General features: G+C 38.6%; 1 protein-coding gene across 4 annotated transcripts in view; it reads right to left on the reverse strand.

The window, feature by feature from the left end:
• ARHGAP6 (Rho GTPase activating protein 6) overlaps positions 1–19,772 on the reverse strand; it is a 525,552-nt gene that overhangs the window by 164,239 nt on the left and 341,541 nt on the right. The gene's annotated exons all lie outside the window — the stretch shown is intronic.

The following is a 19,772-nucleotide window of genomic DNA, read 5'->3' on the forward strand; positions in this document are numbered from 1 at the left end:
TTCAATTTTTTAAAGGTAGAAAAGCTTTTAATCAATTGGCATGGACCAATTCTAATCAATTGAGTCAATATTTATTAAGCACACTCTAGGGCAAGGCACTATTCCATGTGCTGGTGAAAAGAGCAAGGCCCCATCCTTAAGGAATCTAGAATCTACCAAAGGGGTAAAATAAGCCCACAAATAACAATTAAAAAGGCCAAATGGTATTAATACTATGACAGAAGTACAGTCAAAATACTCTGGCAAATATGGCAAATATCCTTGGCTAGCTGTCCAACAGCTTTCCTCACCACTCCTTTCCTGTTGGCAGAGCTGGAATCAATCCCAGCATTCAGCCACAGTTTCCAAATCAAAATTCAGATACGTAGTGTGATAATACAGCGGAATGTTTCAAACCAGAGACATACATTAACTGGTAATTATACTCTAATACTTGCACTGTCAAATATGGTAGTCCTGTCCTATGTGGCTATTTAAATGTAAATAAATTAAAATTAAATAAAACTTAAAATTCAATTCCTCCGTCATAGTAGACACATTTTAAGTGCTAAATAGCCACATGGGGCTAGTGGCTACCATACTGGACAACAGAGATACAGAATATTTCCATCACCATTCAGTTTTATCAGACAGCATTGCTCTATGTACTACTTCTTGAAGTTGAAAAATAATTCTTATTAATTCAAATATTTTAAACAAAAGATGAAACAAAACAGATTTGCTGGTTGAAACTGAAAATCTCAACTACCCACAGCAAGTTGTTCCCCAAGCATGCCAGTAATCCTGATCCTCTATGAGAATTTTCTAAGAACTGTAGAAGTGCCATTCTCTTCCTCAGGCCAAACTTCACATACTAAAATGGTTTCCCCTCTAGCTTTCATTTAGAACAGATAAATCCAGAGTTCAGAAGATATTTACATTCTTTTCTATTTTGTGGTTCAAACTAATAGTGCAACATAACATGGAGGGAGGCACACATTCACGTTACACACACTCACACACCCATAACCACGCATGCTTTCTGGGTTTACCTGTAGTAAAAAGACACATGTGGAGACATGTGCCATTTGAGTAACTTGAAATTTTAAATAAAACTTCTTTCCATTACAATGATTTAGAGAATGATTATGTGGTTATGGTATTCATTATCACCACCAAGACATACTACAGTTCTTCCAATACAAAAATCATATCAAGAAAAAAAGATCAAGCTGTGCATTTCATTTCCAAGCAATGTCAAGTTTACCATCCCCTTTCTCAACTCCACACAAAATAAAAATACAGACTTTTCTCTAAATCTGAAGTTTTTCCTTTGGTAGTAAACAATAGCTGAAAATACCAAGACTGAGTTTAAGGCCAAGACTTTTAAAAAGAAAATAAATTAGTAGACAACTGTATTAATTGGGAAAAAATAACCCAAGAGATCCTAGTATGAACAGCTTAACATGAGACTAACAAGAGAAAAACGACTTCAACCAATTTCCTACATTTCCAGAACATAGTAGCATTTAGTAGTACTCCACATTGCTTTAATAAAATAGTCATCAGCTTATGTCTGTTGTGAAATTCTTGTTAGTTGGAGTTTTTACTTATTTTTGTGATTTGGCTTTCAATTCCTTTTGCCCCTATTTGATCTGGAGCCTTAACAGCAAGGGCCATAGGCCGACATTTAGATATTAAAAAATACCTCCCTGTTGGGAAAAGTCCATGCTGGCCTCATTTGAAACACCTGACTCTTCCAGATGATAAATAATTATTGAGGAATAAGATTGGGCTGGGAGTGGTGAGGATTTGAAGAGAGAAGAAAGGAGTGGTCATTTGGGTTCGAAACATTTGCCTCAATAAATCACACTTGAATCCTCTATCACAAAATCTAAATTAATAAAGCCCATTTGCAAATATCATTGTCCTATGGTCAACAAAAAACACCACAGGACCCAGAATTCACTTTACTATTAATTTTAAAAATGAACGATACTAAAATCTCAATTCCTCCAAACAGCCAAATTTTGTTTGCCTCTCCAAATAATTTTCCATGCTTCATATTTGGCCATGGAATGTGCAGGCTCTGGGGGTGTCAGTTAAGTGTCCACAGAAGCACAAAGCCGGCTTTCCAGTGTGATGGTAGGGGGTGCAGCCTCCATAACCAAACAGTTTGATTCACAATCATGACCATTGCCTATCTGCTGTGGAAACTTGGACAATTTTTTTGGCCTCTCTATGGCTCAGTACACTCGTCTATAAAATGTACTAATATCATGCTCTGCTCTGAGTCTTTTCATGTTAATGAGCCCCAAGCTCAATAAATGTTAGCTACAGTTCTTGTAATCAGAAAGAGAGCTTTGTCCTGCCTCTGTAGACTCCCAAAGAGAACACTACCCAGTTGGAAGCAGGAGTGATACAAAATTAGGATATGACATGGAAGTTTTTGATGCCACAGGCACTGAAGTATATCATGTTTGTCTTTTTTTTTTTTTTGAGACAGAGTCTTGCTCTGTCACCCAGGCTGGAGTGCAGTGGCGTGATCTTGGCTCACTGCAACTTCCGCCTCCTGGGTTCAAGTGATCCTCCAGCCTCAGCCTCCCAAGTAGCTGGGATTACAAGAGTGAGCCACCACACCCAGCTAATTTTTGTATTTTTAGTAGAAACGGGGTTTCCCCATGTTGGCCAGGCTGGTCTTGAACTCCTGACCTCAAGTGATCTGCCCACCTCAGCCTCCCAAAGTGCTAGGATTACAGGTGTGAGCCACCGTGCCCGGCCCATGTCTGTCATTTATCAGTGCATCACTCTGACAGTGTAGCCACCTGAACACCTCCCTTACTGATTGTGACCCTAAATGATCTTTGCCTTCTCCTACCTGATATCCCCAGACACTGTTCTTTGCTGCCTCCAAGACAAGCCTTCATCCTCAATTCACCACTCTGAGGGTAAAAGGAGAGCAACACCAGGCAAGTGTCATGGGGGCGCTCCACTAAGTGGAGGCTAGAACTTGAGACCACCTCTCTCTGCATGTCTTCCTTTTACCTTCTTTCTAGGGCTGAGCCTTTGTGTACAGTGACTCCCAACTCAGACCCTTCCCTTGTCACTCTGGCATTGGCACAATTCAGCTAATTCCACATTATAAGGATTTCATTTTTCTTTCTTTTACTTTTTTTTTTTTTTTTTGAGATGGAGTCTCGCTCTGTCGCCAGGCTGGAGTGCAGTGGCTCAATCTCGGTTCACTGCAATCACCGCCTCCCAGGTTCAAGCGATTCCCCTGCCTCAGCCTCCTGAGTAGCTGGGACTACAGCCAGGCACCACCATGCCTGGCTAATTTTTTTGTATTTTAGTAGAGACAGGGTTTTACCATGTTGGCCAGGATTGCTCAATCTCCTGACCTCCTGATCTGCCCGCCTCGGCCACCCAAAGTGCTGGGATCACAGGCGCGAGCCACTGCACCCGGCCTTTACCAAACCGTTTTCCTCTAGATGAGTGGTTCTTAAGCGGGTACAGTTGTGTCTCCTAGGGGACCTTTGGCAATGTCTGGAGTCACAACAGGGATCTAAACAAATCAAAACAGCTTGGGGAGTGGTAGGGGTGTTAAGGAGAATTTGCAAAATAAAGAAAGTGCTGTCCCGTGATTAAGTCAGCTAATGTCTCTAAATCAAAACTATCCTGTTAAAAGCCCAGATTTCACCACTACACAATATATCCATGTAAGAAAGCATGTCCACTCTCTAAATCTATAAAATAAAAAAAGTAAATTAAAACAAAATTTTTAAAAACCGTCCGACAGAAGTTAGAATAGTTATTTGCTTCTTCAGAACTTACTTAGAAGTGAGTGTGTTATTTGTTTCTTGGGAGGTTACAAGAAGCTTGTCTCCTGTGAGTTAATTGTTCCTGCTTGTTTGACCTTCCAAAGATGTGCTAAGGAGCTAATTGTAAATCAGACTGAAGAACCTCTGAAAGTGATTGTGTCTACCCGAGTGATAAGGAGGAGAAAATAATAAATTTAGCCATGAGTGTAACTACTGAATTCAAGGTTATTCAATTAGTCTGGGATAAGTTCTGTTCTGAGATTTGCTTGGATCTGGCAGAATAATGAGAAATGAGTGGTTCTGTCCATAAAGTGGGCAGTAATTTAAGATGCCTTAATTCTCATGATTTTCAGAACCACCACTCTCCAAAAGAATGATTCTTTTAAGAAGTTTTTGTTACAAAATTGTTACAGAATAAAACCCCTACAGCCATGGAGAATATAAAGCAGTGTATTGTAAGGAGAGAAGACGATTAAGCACTGACCTTGGGCAGCTGAGAATATCTGACAGACCCAGGCCATCGAACACCCTATCTGTCCAAATAACCAACTCAAGGCACTTCTGAAGTGAGGATCTCCCTGCCTCCTTGCTGCTGTATCCCAAACATCCGGGAGCAGCCATCAGTGACCCTCACCTCAATGCCACCTCTTCTAGAAATCTTCTCTCACTGCTCTACGTTGGCTGGCACTCCTGGAAGTGAGGTTCCCCTGTCTCCTTGCCCCCATATCCACACATCTGGGAGCAGCCATCAATGACCATCACCTCAATGTCACCTCTTCTAGAAACCTCTCTCGCTAGTCCACAGGGCTGGAGTGCACAGGCTCAGAGGTTTCCCAGGATATGTTGACCATGCCTCTATTTCAAACAACTGCTTCTTTCTACTTTTGTCTCCCCCTTAGCTGTCAAGCTCCTTGAGGCAGATTTGGAAAAATACCTGGAAACTGGTCAGTATGCTTAATATCTGCTCAATGAGCCATCATTAGCATTAAACACCCAGGATGCTGTCATATAAAAGTAATGATAATAATAACACTGAACATTTACTGGGCTCATTATATTTCAGGCACTATTCTAAGCACATGACATGTATTAGCTCATTTAATTCTCACAACGTTATAGAATTGTCTCTATCACCAATTTACAAATGAGGGTTTGAACTTTAAATTTTAACAAGAAGTTAGGCTCTTTTAAAACACACACACACTGCCCCATTTTTTATGAGTACCATTTGAAAGATAAACTAATTCGTCATCCGCCTCTAGGATTCTAATTAAATAATCTATAGCTATTTTTAATGGCAAATGTCAATTCAACTCCATTAGAGTCATGAAGCTTGTCTCCTGTGACTTAATTTTTCCTGCCCATTTGTCCTCCCAAAAATATACTAGAGAGCTAACTGTAACTCAAAATGAAGAATCCCTAACTCATTAAATGCTCTGTAGTTGCATGAGGGAGTTGCCTCTTGTGCTAAACTGCCAAAGATGGGGAGGAGACAGCTACAAACATAGGCAAGTATCCCCTACGCTAGGACAACATTGCCATGGCAACCAGGGTAAGGGCAACCAGCTTTGAGTGTGAACCTGCTCATGGATGGTCCTCATGCCTTCTCTAGTTCCAAAGGATGGATTGAAAACAAATAAACGCAAGTCCAGTGCTCGTAGAAACCACAAGGCCTTGTCTTTCTCTCACTGATTAGTTCAATGAAATAATCATGTGTTTTAGGAGACCCAGGCCTTGGCCCTCCCCTATCTTCCTTCCCAGACAGCCCACTGAACACACACTCAACACATACAGAAAGCCCATTTCAAGCAGCATTCTGAAATTCACCGAGAATGACAAGAATAATAAGGCTACTGATATATCCCTACCATGACATTGAAGCAGAACTAATTGGCTTGCATACTCTCTCTACCTGGCATTTAGTGCTCAGATTAAAATAGATGACAAAGTTCAAATATCCCAGTAGCTTCCTGCACTGCAGCCTCTACAAATGTTAGCTATCAAGGCAGCAGTCCAAACTGGCTCCTTCCATAGGGTCCTGACTAGGGAAGGAAATGTTTGCAAATTTGCACAGCTGCATGCAATAACAAATTCAGGCTCTGCAGGTTTACAAAATCCCATCTTCTCCCTGTGATTAGGAACTTGGGATCAACTTGTTTTCCACAAAAGATTTTTCTTAATCTGGAAGTAGGTACAACAGAGGAACTTCAAAATCTGTTTCTTTTGAGACAATTCTCAATTTTTAAAGTACTTATTAAACATTGCTAAAATGTGCAGTTCTTATCAGCAGGATTTACAATGACACTTGGAAAGCAATGGGATTTACTGCTTTTGTGGCTTTTTTTCCCCCGTTCTGGTAGTGAAAAAATGTTCCCGATAAACAGTAATAGATATCCAAAAATCTGCAATCACCACCACATTAGTTGATTTGATAGTTGCTATTACTGTAAATAATCAGAATCACAATAAAAAGTCTATGCCTACAAAATGAAATCACTTAACAAACTGTAAATAATCATAATCTAAGAGCAGCAAATTTTCTTCAAAAGCAACTTGGCTTTCAACAAACTAAATAATTCGTATATATTTTAATTACTTTATACCTATGGTGGCATGTGCACATGATAGAGAGAGGAAGAAATTTGCAAATGAATTGATGTGGCCTGATCATATTGTTTAAGGTAATAGATCACCAATCTGTAGAAAAGCCAATGATTTCACTTTCTTGGTGTTAAAACACAATTCACCAAATAAACCAATATAAGTTTAGGAAGGATTCAAAGCAGCTTTTACTTGTAGCTATATGAAACCAGCAAGTATTTAATTAGGCTCTGTGAACACTTCGGTAACAATCTAAATTAATATTCTGAAAAGATGAGTTTTAAGGTTCTTTCTATGAAATCATTAAAGAAAAAACCCTGGAATCATTAAAAAAATAAAATTTGCACCAGATGCTACCTTTATTGTATGCAAACAACAAAACCAAAGTTTTCTCAACCAGCCATCTGTCTTTGCTGCATGGAGTGGCCACAGGACAGAGCTGAACCACATTTTGTGGTTCCACATTAGTACCCTAATCAGTTATCGATGTTATAGAATCTTGATCCTTCATCATACTAACGAAAAGGGCAACCTATGCCCTTGTCCCCAATCGTCAGTCATTATATAGTACCCAATGATTGAGACCCAAAGAGACACTCCATAGCAATGATGTTTTGGCTCATCCTGGATTAGTCTGGTGATCCTGGCAATGCCTGATTCACTCTGAACTTCAGTTTCCTTACCTCTAGCACAAAAACACTGGACTGGAACAGTAACATTAAGACCCATGCAACAGTAACATTATAAGCCAATGTGCATGTTAAAGTCAAATTCCATTGATTTTCAAATACTGAGAAAATAGCCAAAAGGAATGGTGCAGAAGAAATGGTGGGTCCTTACTATGATTTGCTCTGAACTTTCAATAAAAATATAAATGTCTTGGCAATGGTATGTAATATTCCAATAAGCCTGGTTTGAAGACTCTGAATTTACTCTTAAAGCAACAGGCAGAGGCAGTGTGACTGTCATTTGAACCACCTGAGCTTTGATGTTAAAAGAGACTCAAGCGCCAGGACACATTGAGCAAATCCCTCCAACGCTATTACTTCCCTCCTTCTTTCCTGCTTATGTTCACCTTTTCCAGATGCTGCTCTGGGATTATTACCCCATGGAATCTTTCACGTCTTCCTGGCTTGGGTCCTACCTCGCTTCTAGCAGTAGGCACGAAACACAGAGCCTGAAATACACACACCCTATCTTCTTACCTCTCCAGGGTTCTTACACCTCATCAATAGCAGCAGCTCCAGGCAGTAGCGAGCCCCCATACTCCCCACGCAGAGCCCCTGTGCAGTGTGGGAACAGAGAAGGAGACAGGAGGCAGGGAGGGACACTGCTCAAAGTGCTAGAGGAGCCGGCCGGGCAGTCTCCCTGTCTGGAATGCACAACTAGAGGATCTCGGAGGGAGAGAGCCTTGGGTCACTGTGATCCTCTGAGTCAGACACCCTGGGGAGCTCTTAGTTCTGAAAGTCCTCCCCAGGCACAGAAGGCTGAAAGCCCCCAAGCACCCACTAGGAAGAAAAGTGTAAAAGTTAAAAAGTTAAAAAGTTGAGATAAATGAGGTAGACATATGGCAGTTTACAGTAGATGGTAGAAATGCAGTATGATTGCTGGAGGGAAAAAAAATCATTTGAAAAAAATGCTCACTCACATATCTGATGAGAGATTTGTATCCAGAATCTGAAGAACTCTTACAATTCAATAATAAAAAGACAACCTAATTGAAAAATAAGAAAAAAATCTGAATAAATATTTCTCTGAAGAAGATATACAAATGGCTGATAAGCATATGAAAAGATGCTTGATATCATTAGCCATCAGGGAAATGCAAATCAAAATCACAGTGAGGCTCATGCCGGTAATCCCAGCATTTTGAGAGGCCAAGGCGGCCGGATCACTTGAGCTCAGGAGTTCGAGATCAACCTGAGCAACATGGCAAAACCTCGTCTTCACAAAAATTAAAATAAAATAAAAAATAGCCTGGTGTGGTGGTGCATGCCCATAGTTCCAGCTACTTGGGAGGCTGAAGTGGGAGGATCACCTGAGCCCAGGGAGGTCGAGGCTGAAGTGAACTGTGATTGTGCCACTGCATTCCAACCTAAGTGACAGAGTGAGACTCTATCTCAAAAAAAAAAAAAAATTATCACATCACGCCCACTAGGATAGCTTTAAAAAAAAAAAACTGTTGGTAAGGATGTGGAACCCTTACATAGTGCTGGTGAGATTGTGTCTCCAAATGTTAAACATACATTTGCCATTATACTCAGCAATTCAACTTTTAGGTATATACCCAAGAAATATGGACATGAAAAACATGTAAGTCTGCACAAAAACTTGCATATGAATGTTCCTAACAGCATTATTCTTAATAGTCAAACAGTCAAAACAACCCAAATAATCCATCAACAGATGAAGGAATAAACAAAATGTGTCATATCCCTACAATAGAATATTATTCAGCCACAAAAAGGGATGAAGTACTGATAAATACTACAACATGGATGAACCCTGGGGACATTATACTGAGTGAAAAATGCCAGACACAAAAGACCAAATGAAATACTGGCTCTTATTCCCTTGCAACAATCATTCCCCAATTACACCAGGCTCTTCCGAGGTCACCATTACTCCTGCAAATTTACCTATGTGTTTTGGCAGAAGCTACAGTGAGAGGAGGCTTCCATCTCAGTGTGGAGCTACAACCACTGGTCCCCAGCACATTCAGACCCTTCTTCTCAGCTTTGCTTCTAGGCCACTGACAAAAATTCTGTTCTGGCTTCATGGTTCAGCCCCACTCCTCCCCAAATCCTTCATTTCTGAGTAGTGGCTCCCTTCTCTCCATGTCTATGGTTCCTATCTGTGAGTTTTTTTGGAACTTACAGTTGCTCTTGTATATCAGGTAGTTGGCATCTCCAAAGAGATTAAATGCAACTTAAGCACAATGGACTCTCACAGTTCAGTGGGTTTTTCATAGCTGAAATTCAGTAATTAATTGTGACCCTCTGCCTTTTTCGCAGGGAAAGGATATACTTTTTTGAGCACTTAAACAAAAAAATTAGGGTATTGCCTCCAGGGGCCATTGTGCATTTTCACTATTATAAGTAAAAATGAAATTAGAAGGCGATGCCAATGAAGGAAGCAGTCCAATGAAGAGACTGCCACTATGGTCATTGGGTTAAAGAAAAGGTCGACATTCTTATGTAATTTTATCATCCACTAAGAGAAATACATTACAGTTACTGACATTTTAATTATTAATTTTAATTCTTCTTTTTTTGCTTGTTTGTTTCCATATCCTTCATCTTTCCAAACTATTCCTGGGTACAATGGACCAATGCCCTTGAACATTATTTTCTTAACAATAACTAGTTCTATCCTGTGTCATGCTCAAGGTTTAGTTCGATCAGTGCATTCTGCTAACAGGACAGAAGTCTCAAAAGAAAGATTTGCTAGTGGCCCCAGTTAGCTACAACACATGGTTTCTGGAGTCACATTTTTGGCCAATATGTAACTTTTGCCTATTCTGGGTTTGTCTTAAAAATCTCAACCTTTAAACCCTTGAAAGTATCCATTTTTAAAGGTTGATGCCATTGCCTTCTGAAAAATGTCGATCGAAGTGTGGAGGACTTTGTTATCTAAGGATAACAAAGCTGCAAATGAACGTTTCCCAAAGGGCCGGCTATGTTCATTTTGTACTGAAATGTCCATACAGGCTGATTCTGAAACACACTCGAGTGTTGTGGGTAATAGATGTCAAAAAATAAAACTCAGGCACACGCTATGTTCCTTTTTAAGGGAAAAAAGTGGGGGGAAATCAAAGGGTTTAACAATTTTATTCATTGGCTTACATTCAGCGACTCCGAAAATTTGGCCACTACTCAGGTTTGCAAATTTCTATGGAAAATGAACTGTGTTTGGCAAGCTCAACGAAATATGAGGCTGATAAAAAAAAACGTTTCATGCTTTCTCAAGACCTTATGCCACTAACTGTGTGGGATTGGAAAAACTGTTTAAATGTCAATTTAAATACTGTAAATAAATGATTTTCTATATCCATATGAATTAATATAATTCTGTTGATTTCAGGCCATAACTTGAACTAAAGTTTCTTTGAATTTTGATGAGGAAATGTTTCAGACACACACAACACAAACTTCAGATTAAGTAGTTTAGTTCAGTAGAGTTGTTTCAGAGTCAGAAATGTTAATGCAATACTTTATTTTACACTATGGAGAACTGACTGAAAATTCGATTGACACTAAGGTTTTTACAAAGCAGGTCTTGAACTAAAAAGAATTAGACCAAAAAAGACAAAAATATTATCGTAACAGCCCAAGCCATTATACAAAAAAACATGGTGGTAAATCCCATTGCAAAGTTCAGGACTCTCAAATACTATCTCCAAACCAATCATCTTTGTGTTTATGGAGCTGACTATCCAGCTGCCTTCTTGACCCTTCTACCTGGTGTCTCAGGGTCATCTCAAACTTCCCTTATCCACTAATGAACTCTTGACTTTCTCTTCTGGCAAATGTTTTGGTATCCTAGCCTCCCACATCTTTAGAGGTGTTTACAAAGCATTTATCACAATGCCTGCCTGGTATGCAGCACTCGCTTAATCAGTGTTGTTGTGGATCATGATGATGATGATGATGATTATTAAATAATGATTATTTTTATCCACCCAGTTAGTTGAGCCAGGAACTAAGTCATTTTCTTTATTCTCCTCTTCACTGCATGTTCTACTTTTAATCTATTACCAACTTCTGTCAATTCTGCATCCAAAATAAATCAGAAATCTGACCCCTCCTCTCCATCTTTACTTTCATCACTCCAATTCCAGCCCCCATCACATTTCTCCCAAACAAATTTAGCAGCCTTCCAGACAACCTAGCCATCTGCTCTTGTCCTTACTCAATTTGTTCATGGGGGAAATAACAGTAATCTTCTTAAAGACAATTCTTCATTTTGAGACATACATAGAGCATATCACATATTTATTAAATCTGCTAAACAACCTTAAGAGGTAGGTACTGTTATTACTTCCATTTTACAATGAGGAAGTGAGTGAAGAGAGGTTAGAACATGCTCAACTTTACTCTGCCTATAAGAGGCAAAGCCAGAATTCCTGCCTGGGCAGTCTGGCTCGAGTTATGTGTTCAACTGCTACACAAAGTACCACACCATATCCAACCTTAAAAAAATAACAACAAACAAGCAAGCAAAGATCATCAATGGGCTTCCATTGCACTTAGAATAAAAGCCATCCACATAGAACTTGCCTATGTCAAAGGGTCTGGACCAACTTCCTTAGCCTCACCTTTCATGCCTCCTCTCTTTCCTCCTGTTCTTCAAACACTCATGGACAAGGCAAGCTGGGTCCTGATTAGGGGTTTCTGTCTATGCTGTTTCCTTTGCTTGAACTGCTTTCCTAAGGCGTCAGTCACAGGGCTGGCTCCTCCTTTTTCTGGTCTCTGCTTAAATATCATCTGCTCAAAGAGCCTTCCTTGACTTCCCCAATCTGATGTTAATGTTTCCTGGCTTCTTGATCTCAACACACTGTTGATTTTCTTCTTAGCACTTATCTCAACCTGTAATTGATTTTACTTGTTTGTGCATTTGTCTATTGGCTGTCTCTCTTACTGGGCTGGAGGCTTCACAATTAGTAAGATTGTTTATCACTGTATTTTTATAATCTAGCATCATGCTAAGATGCTAGGTTTAGGTGCTAAGAATTTTGATAAATGATTGAAAGAAGACAAGTATGCTTTGATGATATGAAGCATCCCCACACAGACCTTAGATTCTCCAAGTGTGGGCAAAAGATCAAATACAGAATCACCTGGGGTTACTTTTTGTTAAAAGTGAGTTCCAGGAGCTCTGAGCTATTTTAAGCACTTACTTTTGAGGTTCATCTCCTTGTATTATCAAGAATTTTTACAATTTTGATTTTGACATGATTTGGCAATAAGTAATTCATCGGATTCTCGTTTGGCTGTGATTTTTTAAGTAATTATTGTACGTGTTCAGGAATACTTGTTAAGAGAACAAAATGTACATTACGAATTGTTTTTACATGTGATGAGATTGTTAAAAATACTAATTGACAATGAAATTGGCACTTGCTATGTTTTTAGATATATAGGTGAGTATTTACATCATTACTTTGGGAGTCAATAATTTCCTTTTCAGCTTGCAGAAATTTATATGAGCTCCTGAACAGCTTGTGGATCCTCTGCCCTGTAATCAGATAATGGTGTGGGATGGATGAAATGGACCAGCTGGAGTCCAGTCCCAAATTGATCATAACAGAACTTCTGATGTCAAGGAATCTGCATTTTAAGAAACTTTCCAAGAAACTCTTATGCAAAATAAAAATTGAAAGCTGTTTTTCTCATAGCTAGATTTATGTATGTTATTTTAGAAAAATTTGCAATAGATATCCAGTGTTCACTCTTTAAATTTGTGGTTGATTTCTGAGAAATTCAAGATAATGTCCCACAAAAAGGGAAAACATTTTGCTAAGGATAATGGCCTCCACCTCCATCCATGTCCCTGCAAAAGATATGATCTCATTCTTTTTTTATGGCTGCATGCTATTCCATGGTATATATCCTTAGCAAACTAACACAGGAACAGAAAACTAAATACTGCATGTTCTCACTTATAAGTGGGAGCTAAATGATGAGAACACATGGACACATGGAGGGGAACAACACACACTGGGGACCTCTCAGAAGGTAGAGGGTGGGAGGAGGGAGAGGAACAGGAAAAATAACTAATGGGTACTAGGATTAATACCCGGGTGAGGAAATAATCTGTACAACAAAACCCCATGATACAAGTTTATCCATGTAACAAACCTGCACATGTACCCTTGAACTTAAAAGTTAAAACAGAGAAAACATAAAAATATTGATAAGATCACCAAGTGTCCATAAATGCAAATTATCAATAATTGTTCTGGTGAAATAAATCATCTCTGAAAAATATCTTTTGTTAGCCTGCATATACAGATTGAGAGAAAGGGACAGGCATTTCTCACCCTGGAGGGGCAGGAAGAACCATTTGCCCAGATGGAAAAAAAAAAAAGCAAGGTAAGTTCCTTAGCCCATAGCTTGGCTATGTTTTAGATTAGCTGACCCCAGCCATTTTTGGCACCAGGGACCGGTTTTGTGGAAGACAATTTTTCCACAGACAGTGCGGTGGGGATGATTTCGGCATGAAACTGTTCCACTTCAGATAATCAGGCATTAGTTAGATTCTCATAAGGAGCTTGCAACCAAGATCCCTCACCTGCACAGTTCACAATAGAGTTCGCGCTCTTATGAGACTCTAATGAATGCCACCACTGATCTGACGGGCGGCGGAGCACAGGCAGTAATGCTCACTCGATCGCCACTCACCTCCTGCTGTGCAGTCCCATTCTTAATAGGCCATGGACTGGTACTGGTCTGCGGCCCGGGGGTCGGGAACCCCTGTTTTAGATGATAAGTGGATGCTAAGAAAATTAATAATTGACGGCAGGAAGAGGCTTCCTGGCTTGCTCAAAAGACGAAGGCTGTTTTTTCTCTTTTAGGGAAAGACACCCAAGTTCCAGAATTTGAAAGAGCTTAAGTTAAAAACAAAAACAAAACAACCAGCCATGTTTTTGACGTCAATTAACAAATGTGAGAATAAGCTTTGTGGATGCCACACTCTTTTGAGTGTCTATCACCTCTCTGAATGTAACATAATGTTGGAATTCACCATGGCTCTGTTCTTGAATCTCCTTTATTTCTCATCTGCAATTCCTCTTTGGTGATTTTAACCAACCTTGTATCTTTAAATGACATCTATGCACTGATAGTTACCTAGTTTATATCTCTAACTAGGACATTTTTTTCTTGAATTCCCTGAGTTCTTCAACTTCTTCTCAATATTCTTCTCTATAGTGTTCCCCATCTAAGTCAATAGCAACTCAATTTTTCCAGTAGATCGGGCCAAAACTTCTACTCTCTATCACCAATGGGTCCATTTCACAATCCATAGTCAATCTGTCAGTAAATCTTGTTGGCTGTACCTTCAAAATATGTCAGAATCTGACCTCTTCTCATAATTTCAATGGTTCCATCTTGGTCCAAGCTGACATCATCTCTCACTTGGATTGCTGAATGACTCAGTAAAGACATAGGTTCTGCAAAGCCCTTCTTTAAAGTAGTCATCTCTCCTGGTTGAAGGTAATTTCTCTTGGGAAAATCCAGATTGTCAATAAGCCACTTCCAGTCATATCCTTTTCTAGAAAGATATTAATGCAGATAACCCAGAAAAAAATACAGGTGAAGAAACACTTCCCCAAATCCCACAGAAAGGTTTGGAGAGTATGTTTATTCTTTAGCAGTTCACAGGATTTTTTAAAAAATTAACAAATAAAAATTGTACATATTTATTGTGTACAAGATGATGTCCTGACATACATATACAATTGTGAAATGGCTTCATTGAGCCAATTAACATATGCATTACCTACATAGCTGTCACTTTTTGTGGTGAGAATACTTAAAATCTACTCTGTTAGTGATTTTCAAAGTAAAATACATTGCTATTAATTATAGTAACCATGTTGTACAATAGATCTCTTGAATTTATTCCTTTTGTCTAAGTAAAATATTGCATCCTTTGACCAACATCTCTCCAACCCTCAGCCCCACCCCCAGGTTCTGGAAAGCACCATTTTAGTCTCTGCATCTATGAGTTCAACTTTTTTAGATTCCACATGTAAGTGAGAAAGTGCAGCATTTGTCTTTGCTTTCTGTGCCTGGCTTATTTCATTGAACACAATGTCCTCCAGATTCATCCATGTTGTTGCAAATAACAGGAATTTCTTCTTTTTTAGGGCTGAATAGTAATGATGCCTGAATTCCCCTCTCTTGCTAATAACAAAATAGTACTATTATATGACGGGTATTTATTGTTCTGGTTGACAGTGTATAGCATGGACATGCCACATGCATTTTGGGGCTCAGTGAGCTGATCTTGGTAATACTGTTCCCCACCCACGATTGATCTCAGAACCCAGGCCTAAAGCCTTTTATACTATAGGCACCAGCATGTGAGGGAAATGTGGCTGGAAGCCTTTGGAAATGTTTCCTAGAAAGTAAGTGAGTTATAGGCAGAGGAAACCTTTCTTCTTCTATGCCAGAGTTACTCAGCACTATTGACATTTTGGGTTGGATCATTCTCTCTTGTGGGGCTGGCTGTCCTGCACACCGAAGATGTTTAGAAGCATCCCTGGCTTTTACTCACTTGATGCCAGTAGCACCTCTCCACTTGTGACAACCAAAAATGTTTCCCGACTTTGCCAGATGTCTCCTGGGGTGGTCACCCACAGTTGAGAAACACTAGCTTAGACATCATCATATTTATCCCCAAACTGCCACAGGTTCTGTTGCTATCAGCCTAGAGGTGACACTTAGAGGGACATAAAATGAAGAGCACTGCAGGAAAAAGGTCAAGTCACTGGATGAAACCCTACATACTTATGGATTTTGGTGACATGAGCCTCTAAAATTCCTAATTATTTAAGGTGGTTTAAATGGATTTTGCTTTTATTATAAGCCAAGGGCATCAAAGTGATCCAAGGTCCAGAATCACAGGCCACTGTACATTGCTTTCTTCCAGGGCATCATACTGCTTGGAGAAATGACACCGGCCCCACCTTAGAGCAGGATTCCATAGTGCAGCTTTACATGAAGGATGGCAAGTAGAATGGCTCATTTTTCCATTTCATAATTATTGCTTATACACTGTTGTTATGGAATTACAGAATTTTAGAGCAGGAAGGAATTTTAGGGATGGAGAATTAAGCTAAAACCAATGTCTATGTTTATCTTCAAAGGAAGGCCTTCAAAAGAGGATCAAGCCCGGTGCCTCCAAATATTAGGGAAAGTGCCATTATCCACTTCAAAACACATCCTGAGCATGACAAGTCATATTACATCTTGTGTTAAAAGCAAAAGGAAATATTTTCTTATAGCCACATACCCTTAAATATTCCCTTCTCCATAAACGGAAATTCTATTTGGCTTTAACGTCTACATCAATTATCTATTTACAGCAGACTTCCTGTCATTTCCAAAAGCAGAGTTGTCATTTAATTCTACTATCCAGCAATATTGCTTTTAATGTGAAAAATGATGAATAGATACAGCTGGCATAATTGCTGGCCTTTAAGTTCATAGCATAGTGGGGAAAGGAAGAAGATAAAAAATACAATCAATTTATTTTACTGTTTTATATATATACATATAAATCTGCATTATCTTTGCTTATAACAGCAATTTGAGCTTACAACTAATATAATCATAAATATAAAAATAAGCAAAATGAGTAAAATTAAAATCATCCATAATCCTACAATCATTGATTATGGCTTAATGAACATTATCCCCTATATTTTTTGCATATTGAAATTTTCTTCTCAAAAAGTATCATATTATTTTGCAATCTACTATATTTAAAACATCCCCTTTTATCAGATATTTAGCTGTTACTTATTCATCCCCATTGTAAACAGTGCTGCATATGAATAGTTGGCTGAAATTATTAGGTTGGTACAAAAGTAATTACGGTTTTTGCCATTACTTTCCATGGCAAAACCGCAATTACTTCTGCACCAATCTAAATAAATTATATATGCTTAGAAAGAAAAATGGAAGGATAAAACACAAATGAAGAAATTCTGAAAAATGGACCAATATGTAGGATATTGTTGGCTTCAAAATCCTGTGAGGATTCAACTGTTGATCCAATCCCCAAAGCAATCAGATCTACCAATGGATAAGAACCAGGGCAGACAGCAGCTGCCAAGAAGACAGAGGGGAGGGAAGAGCAAACCAGTTTTGCAGTGAAGGAAACCACCCAGGTGGCAGACTTGATGGAACAAACACTTTAAGTGAACCTAATGGAAAATGGTTCAACAAATGGACCACCAGTAGATTTTCTCAGTTTATAAATGATAGACCCATTGCCTAGAGAAAAGAACAGCTTTTATTCAATCATATAATAAGTAAAAGGAAATAATTTGCTCCTCTAAAAAAGTCCTGTGATGGTAACTCCACATTTCTATATCTATATCTATCTATATATCTCTCTCTCAAAATATCTGTATTTATATCTGTATTTGTATTCATATTTGTATTTATACCCATACCTATACTTGTACTTACATATGTATGTGTCATTGTACCCACATATCTTGCCAGCCATCCAACCATCCATCCATCTACATAGAAGTGCTTCTTAAACTGGAGTATGCATCAGAATCCTCTGGAGGGCTTGTTAAAACACAGATTACTGGGCCCCATCCCCAGAGTTTCTGATTCAGTAGGTCTTCAACAGGGCCTGAGAATTTGCATTTCTAATGTTTCAGGGTGATGCAGCTGCTGATGGTTCCGGGATTACACTTTGAGAACTGCTGCTTACACCTGTACCCCTCTCATTCTCTCTTTCTATCTCATTACCAAACTCTAATTTAATGAACATACAGTTACCCGCACATATTTTGATTCATTATCAATTGTCAATATACATCATAGTGTTAAATACTACACAAAATAGATATTATGCTGATTTCAAATTTCTCTCCCCTTAATTTAATAATAAAATTATAAGATACAAAAATTATTACCATGTATATTTTTCCTCCCAGGAGAATAGTTAAATCGTGGTACATTTCTTGCTTTTACTTGGTTTTCACTGCCTTTGGCTTCTAACTTGATGTATTTACATCTTAATGGTTCAGATTTATTTTCCAAACAGTGAGATGAAACAGGGACAACTCAAAGGCAGCTTCATTTTGAAATTGGCCAGGCTTTTGTAAACAAGCCCTTGACAGAGCAATTTCTAATTCTCTAAACAGCTGGGGGGGGGGGAATATCACACAGAAAAGCAGATGTTATTCGCGTAACTTCTTTTTTTCAGGTCTACAATCATCATCTACAGCACCGGATCCACCATATCACTTCAAGTAAATTTTGACTTTGCTAGGTTTCAACCACATTACTCACATTGGAGATGTGAGTCAAAGAATAAAGCTTCTCAGAGACAGCTCTGTGGATGCCTCTTCATGTTAGGTTGACAGCTTTTGATTTAAGCATTCTGTTAGCTCATGACTGCAGCATGCAATAGGAACACAGTTCCTCAGATGCCAACCCTAACCTAAATAAAAGCTAGACCGGCGTCTCCTCAGGGTCAAGTTAAAGAATATGGGCTGTGCTGTCTCAGACCTCAGCGGCTACCAATTAGTGGGAGACAAGACATGTATAAAAGGAAATTTAATTGGTAATTTTAATGGATAAACAACTGCAGAGTTGAGAGAAAGAGGTCACTTGTGCTGGTGGAGTTGGGGAAAGTTTCATATTCCATGCATTCAGATCTTGAGAAACAAAGGTTATATCTCCAGAAAGCAAAAGGCGGACATTGAAAAGGGAAGCAAATCTTTACAGATGAAGTCACAGCAAAGACAATCTGGAGCCAGGAATTAACGTGTGACAAGAGAGGGAATAATCCCAGGGATGATGAATTTTACTACTGAAATGATTATAAATTACAGCCACCTACAACCTATTGTGAATGGCTTTCATGGTATCAGAACAGAATAGTTAAAGGAATAGGAAAAAATCTTGTGCCCTAATGAAGAAAAGGGAGATGTGTGTTTTGCTCAATTCAAAGAAAATATCTCTTTACACACACACAGGTGTATAATATACACACACACACATATATAAACGCAAACACATATATGTGTATATATATACACATACACCTACATATACACACATGCATACACACATGCATACACACACTCAGACCTTATGGAATAATTCCAATTATATATAAGTTCTCCTTGTTCCCATTAAACATCCAAAATGCCCCTAGTTGCAAATACTTCAGCAAATAGTCACTGAATAAAAGATATAGTCAGCCAACATTGAAATAAAGCTGTTACTACAAAGAAAAATATTTTGCAAAAGAGACAGCTCATAGACTGCTACAATACAAAAGTCTGCATTTTAAGAGCCATAACTGTATATGGATGTAAGCGGTGTTTTTAATGTTAAATACATGTTCGATATTTATTACTTTTTGTAAATTGTGCCATGAAGGAAATTTACTGGAAGCAACAAAATAGAAGAAATGGTAACAATTTCTAAGTGTTTTCTAATGTAACAATTTGGCCTGTAGTTCTAATTTATTTAAAAATTTGTTCAATTGGGCACAAATTTAGTTGCACAGTGGTATTTTGATGTAAAAGTAAGTATAAAAAGCAGGAAAAGTGAACATTTTTCAAAATAAGTACCTTTTCTAAAAATAGTAATATTTTGAATATAAAAATAG

The sequence above is a fragment of the Pan paniscus genome, chromosome X (genome assembly GCF_029289425.2).
Source record: "Pan paniscus chromosome X, NHGRI_mPanPan1-v2.0_pri, whole genome shotgun sequence".
NCBI classification, from domain to species: domain Eukaryota; kingdom Metazoa; phylum Chordata; class Mammalia; order Primates; family Hominidae; genus Pan; species Pan paniscus.